This window comes from Phalacrocorax aristotelis, chromosome 1 (genome assembly GCF_949628215.1).
Source record: "Phalacrocorax aristotelis chromosome 1, bGulAri2.1, whole genome shotgun sequence".
NCBI classification, from domain to species: Eukaryota; Metazoa; Chordata; class Aves; order Suliformes; family Phalacrocoracidae; genus Phalacrocorax; species Phalacrocorax aristotelis.
Genome location: NC_134276.1, coordinates 129,838,961 through 129,845,694, shown reverse-complemented (window position 1 = coordinate 129,845,694; position 6,734 = coordinate 129,838,961).

Below are 6,734 nucleotides of genomic sequence, written 5' to 3'. Positions count from 1 at the left end.
TGGGCTTTGGCCCTTCTAATTTTCTCCCTGCATAACCTCATGACATGCTTATAGTCCTCCTGAGTGGCCTGCCCCTTCTCCAAAGATCATAAACTGCAGCCAAAGCTCTCTGTTCAGCCAGTCCTGTTCCCTGCTGGCTCATCTTTTGGCACATGGGGATGGCCAGCTCTTGTGTCTTTAAGATTTCCATCTTGAAGAATGTCCAGCAAAGGTGCAAAGCAGGACTGTAACAGAAGATTTATCATAGAAAAAGAGACCATAATGGTTTGGCATATCTAGTCATGCTCAGCTAAATCCAAGGGAGCTTACGATTACTCTTGTATGGTGGCATGGACAGCAAACCCTACAGAGGGAGAACAGCAGCTTGAGCCTGTACTGGTACAAACCAGCCAACGCTGGCTCTGAACAGATGTAAGCTGAAAGTACAAAGGAAGCTCCTAATGATCTGTGCAGGTCTGGAACAGTCTGCCTGCCTGAAGAGCAGGGTGGCACAGTATCTAACTACCTTTGAAACAGATTTTGTCTCATTTGGGGGAAAGGACCAGAAAAAGCAGTGGATGGATTCAGTGGCTGATGAGGTCCCTCCCAGCCCTGTCCTTACCTTTTAAAAGGGGATCACAGGAATTCACCACTTGATGTTCATTTCCTTAAAAATTCTTTTTGTGAGGGATTTTTTTTTATTTCCCCCGAGCTGCATATTCTTTTTGTTTCATGACTAGCTTGGAACAGGACTTCCATAAGCTCTCTTGAATTAATAAAACTACTTCCCTGGAAAGTTTTACCTAGCCCCCTTGAGCTACACTGCATGCAACCTTGCCCCTCAGGCCCCCCAGACATGTCAGTGACAGCATCGGCATCAGAAGAGGCTATGACCTGGCCTTTGCTGCTGGGATGTGGTGCAGGAGTACATGGCTCTAAGGCTGCCTGCAGTTGTGGCAGAAGGGGTTTGGCTGTTTGGGCTGCTGGATAACAAATGGTACCCGTCTCTCCAAGGCAACAGCAAAAACTGATAGGCCAGGTACAACTGGGCCATGGCTTGGGATCAGGCTCTGGACCACCCTGCATTTAAAGTGGTGCCCTGCCAGGCTGACAGAGGCTTGATGCACGTTTCTCTGAGCTGTTGGCCTGTGTAGCTGCCTGATCCCAAGAGTAGCTTCTCTAAGAAAGGAAACAAGAAGATATTTAGCTTTTTAATCCAGAAAACTTTAAGTTACACAAACTACAGTTGTGCAGCTGGTAATTACCACCACCCAGGGGAGCCTGAGAAGATGCCATTCTTTTTTCTAATTACTACAAAGCCTTTCAATCTGATTAATTCTTTCCTTGATGCATTTCCTTGTAATTTCTATTTGTGAGGATGCTAAATGTAAATTAGAGAATCTTTCCTGTGGAAAATACATTCTACAGTCTCCACAGGCCTGGTCTCTGGTAGCATCTGTGCATTCCCCATCACCCATCAAGGAGATGCTTTCAAAACCAGGCTCTGATCCTGTCCTTTCTTTCAGACCAAAGTCATTGCTTGGAGCAGAACTGACAAATACCTGTGTCATGGGAAAAGCATTCTCCATTTCTTTGTGCTGCAACACAAAGGCTAAAATACATTTGCTACCTGGAGCTGTTTAATTTTCTTTGAAACTGCACATATTCCTCCAGCCAGAGAAGTCAGACCCCAAAGAGATCAAGGGCACCACACACGTGCTATGGCGATGCTGGGGAGTTGCATGCACACGTGTCAGAAGTTGGCCTGGCAGGGCAGGTGGGATCTCACCATGTTTTGACATTGCAAGGGCCTTGGATGAGAATCCTAGGAGGAAATACTATTACTACAATGTTTATCTTTAAAACCGCAATCCTAGCACTGGTAGGAGAAGAAACATTTAGCGTGAAAGCAGAATTAGCCTGGTATCTCATCTATCACTATCCATGCCCCAGTTTTGCTCAGAGGGGTCAGGCTGCTCCCACTGGGAATGTAGTTTGCAAGGTGCTCTAACTTCCTTACTGGGCATCGTTCCAAACTAAAGATGGAGCATAAGATGGGGGTCTGTAATGGCCTCTGTGTACACCTGGGTCCTGTGACATAAAGAAGAGACAATGTGCACTCAGAAATAACCATTCCCAACAGAGCCAAAGGGGTGGCATCAGAAAACCTGTTCAGAGAAAAAATCTCTTGGGGGTAGAGGGAGAGCAGAGAAAAAGAGGGGGGAAGAGGTGCTTGGGAGGTAAGCACACATGGGAGTCATGGTCACGTTGCCTTCTTGCCAGGCCCATGGCCCAACCCCATGGAGAGAGGGCAGGACGCATGCTTTGAAGGAGCAGGGTGGTGGCTATTCCCTCAAGTTCCCTCCTTTGCAGAACCCTGCCTGCACTTTGCTTGTCAGTGCTCTCCCCCAAACAAGGCTGTTGGGTATTACTGCAAACCCACCCTTTGCTGCAGAAAGCAATAAATCCATAATCTGGCTCTTGGAGTGGTTCCCAGAGTTTAGAGACTTTTTACCAGAGTCTTGCTATTTATTAGAAAGCTCTCACATGGTGTCTTTCCTTCTTTCCTTTTTAGCAATAGAATTTAGCATTAAATTAATCGAGTTCATTTGTCTCAGTTCAATAACTAACAAGATGCTGATTTTAAGAGCAAGTGAGAGCCTGGATCAGCGTGCATGTTCAAGAGAGACATTGCCCTCTAGTGACTTAAAGGCAGACAGTGTAAAAGAACATCAGGAGTTTTGTAGGGTTTTATATGGTCACAGAACACATTTCAAATTGAGGTTTCTGAGAGATGGAGCAATGGTGTTTGTGGTGAGGGCTGAGAATGCCCCGTAGCTGTAAGGAGGCCCTTAGCACCCACCATGAGCTATCTCAGAAAGCATCCCTAGTCCCAGTTAAGGCTTCAGCACATAACAGGACAGTAAGGATCACACACACCTCTCCTGCCCAGCCAGCAGCTAGCAATAAGCTGAGGGTACCTTGGAAAACACCCTCAGTTAGCATTCAGTCTGAGTCCATCACCTTGTGCAAAGGCAACGATGGCCAAGAGCTCAGCCATGACTCAGCGGAAATTCTCTCATAGCTGCTGTTTCACGTCTCCTGAAGAGAGGATTTCTGTAAACACACATTGCACCCCATGTCTTGTCACAAAGTTGCATTTTAATTTCTCCCTCTCTTGCTTATGTGAATGCTTTGGGAATGCCCGTTGTTCTTGAGTGCTGTGCTTCACATGCATGCAAGGCAGTTCCCTTCTGGCCACTGTTTGCCCCTTCTTGTTTTAAAGACAATAATTCAGTTAAGGAGAGAAAACACAACTGAGAGGTAAGCAAAAAGTCACAGCCAACCATAAAGATATGATGAAAGTGAAGAATTCTCCTTCCTTCCCTGATAGAGCAAATACTCATGAAAGCAATTAAAAAGAGAGGGAGAATGAATGGTCATTCCTTCCAGATGCTCTGAACAAAGATAGAGCTTTTCAGTAAATGTAACGTACTTCAGGAAAGTCTGTATTTGTCAAGGTGCTCGCTTTTTTTAAAGAAAAATTAAAAATATGAAACATAAAACTTACTCTGTAGCCAAAACACAATATGATATCCTTTTTTTTTTTTTTGAGGGAAAACCTTGCGATAAGGGCATGATTTTGCAGTCAGGCTGGATGTCTCAGTGAAAAGCTATTTGCAGAAAGTTTACTGTGATAAGAAATGCAACAAGTACATTTGGCAAAGATTTTTATCAGAGACCTCCTGCACAACTCTTCCACCACCACAAAAAAAACTGCCTCGCAAAAAAACCCACACACACCCAACCAGACCTGCACTAGATGATATGAGATGGTATGTAGTATAGCCCCCACCGATCTCTGAGATGGAATAATTTCTTGTATTCAACCACTTCAATGAATATATAAGTTCTTCCTTCAAAGCCTTTTCCCTCACCCTTTGCTAGTGGCCAGCTGTGTCATGTCTTGCTGTTCTGGAGAAAAAGCTGGGGATGATTCCTGTGCCTTTGTGGTCAGTAGCAACATACCTTTCAGGGCAGATCTTTAGTTTTATATGGTCACAATGATATTTTCTGCGGCAGCATATGCTAGCTGATGCATTTGCCTGAGTAACAACAAGAGAAGAGAGAAAAAAATTGATCAGACTTGGCTCAAAGCAGGAATCTAAATTCTGTCTGGGCTTACTGGCTTTGCTGATTCATTCCTGGCTGTGAGAGGCTGCCACCCAGGCAGAGCGGCAGAACCTTCCACCTCATGGCTCTGCAGCACACGGTGTATGCCCACAACTTCACTTCATAGCAGCCTGTGAACCGCAGCCACTGAGGACTCTGATACGCAGCTGCAGCTAACTTAAGGTATCACCACTAAAATACTTTTCCCCCTGGCTACAAAGGGAGACAAATTCTTCAACAGCCACAACTAAATCCCAAAAAGATCATCCATCTGGGCCCTAAAATATCAAACTTGGGATTAAGACCCTGAGCATTTTTCACTGTCCTTTCAAACGCTTTTGTCCTCCTGCAACTTCAGAAGCTAACTCTTCAATTGCAAGACAAAACTAAGACCAAACAGAAGATGTTACTTTATAGTCACAGCTGCCTGACTCTACTTGGCAGACTAGCATCTCTTTGCTCTTTACCAAAACAGCTCTGCTGGCCAGAAACAGGAAAGCCACATGTTACCAGGGGATGGGGGGGGGGGTCATTATGAAACTGCCACTTGTGCCCTATTTATAAATGAGCCCAGCAAACAAAGTTTTAGCAAGAGAAGTTACCTGTTCAGACCAGTTCCACACAATGGTGTTACCCATGTGGAAAGGCGTCTTGGAGGGTATTTGCAGGTTGTGAGCAAAGAGGGTGCCAGTTTCATGGCAGGGTCAGGTCTGCACACAGTAGGATCTGATGCAGGAGACCAGTGCAAGAACGACCATGAAGTCAGGATCCTGCCTGACCCATATCTTCTCTGCTAAAGAATTAACTGTAGGAGAAAGCCTTCTCCTATACTTGGGTGAAGCAAAAGAACAGAATAGAATAGAACAGAATAGAACAGAACTATTTCAGTTGGAAGGGACCTACAAGGATCATTTAGTCCAACTGCCTGACCACTTCAGGGCTGACCAAAAGTTAAAAGCATGTGATTAAGGGTGTCATCCTAATGCCTCTTAAACACTGACAGGCTTGGGACATTGACCCTAGAAAGCCAGTTCCAGTGTTTGACCAAACTCCCAGTAAAGAAATGTTTCCTAATCTCCAGTTGAAACCTCCCTGGTGCAGCTTTGAACCATTCCCACACATCCTATCACTGGGTACCTGGGAGAAGAGCTCAGCACCTCCTGCTCCCCATCCTCAGGAAGCTGTAGAGAGCAACGAGGTTGCCCCTCAGCCTCCTTTTGGCCAAACTAGACAAGCCCAAAGTCCTCACCTGCTCCTCACCGGACGTGCCTTCCAGCCCTGACACCAGCTTTGTTACCCCCTCTGCAGGCATTCAAGGACCTTCACATCCTTCTGAGGTGGTGGGGCCCAGGACGGCACCCAGCACTCAAAGTGAGGCCTCACCAACACTGAATACAGCAGGAAAATCACCTCTTCTGAGTGCCTGGTTCTGCTGCGTTTGGCGCTCCCCAGGATGCGGTTTGCCCTCTTGCCTGCCGGGGCACGCTGCTGACTCACATTTTGCCTGCTGTCAGCCAGCACCCCCGGGTCCCTTTCTGCAGGGCTGCTCTCCAGCCCCTCCTCTCCCAGTTTATACTTGGGCTCAGCGTTACTCTGTCCCACGTGCAGAATCCAGCATTTGGACTTGTTAAATGTCATGCCATTAATCATTGCCCAATGCTCCAATCTATCTAGATCCCTCTGAAAGGCATCTTGTCCCTCAAGAGAGTCAACAGCACCTCCCAGTTTGGTATCAGCAAACTTGCTAATGGTGCATTCAACTCTTGCATCCAGATTGTTCATAAATACATTGACCAGAACTAGCCCTAGAATTGAGCCCTGAGGAACACCGCTAGTGACCGGTCACCAGCCAGATGGAGCCCCATTCACTACAACACTTTGAGGTCTGCCCTTCAGCCAGCTCTTCACCATTGCACCATGAACCCACTCATCCCACAGTTGGACAACTTGTCCAGAAGGATGCTGTGAGGGACAGTATGAAAAAGCCTTACTAAAATCCAGAAAAACTATATCCACCACCTTCCCTTCATCCACTAGGTGGGTGACTTTATTGTAGAAGGATATCAAATTAAACAGGACTTTGCCTTTGTGGCAAAGTTGGCTGTGCCTGATGATCGCATTTTTCTTTAAATGCCTTCCAATAGCACCCAGTATAATCTTCTCCATAATTTTTCCAGGAACTATAGTTAGACTAACCAGTCCGTAGTTCCCTGGGTTCTTCCTTCACGCCCTTTTTGTAGATTGGAATAACATTGGCTAACTTCCAGTCCCCAGGGACCTCCCCAGGCTCCCAAGACGTTTGGCAGATGATTGAGAGGGATCCTGCTGTAACATCCATTAGCTCCTTCAGTACTCCCGCATACAAAATCAAGCCAAAAAGCAGAGGCTGTGCTAAAGATGCATGGTTACACCACAGTTTGACACAAGGGGGAGATGCTCTGCCACGGATGGTTATCTTGCAGGCCATCCACTGCAGCAGCTCCCTGGAGTACGGGCTGCAAATCCTCTCTACCACCTCCTTTGGCAAAGGAGGTACTTATTTACTTTCCTGCACCGGTCCAAGAAAGAAAAAAAAAGCCCAC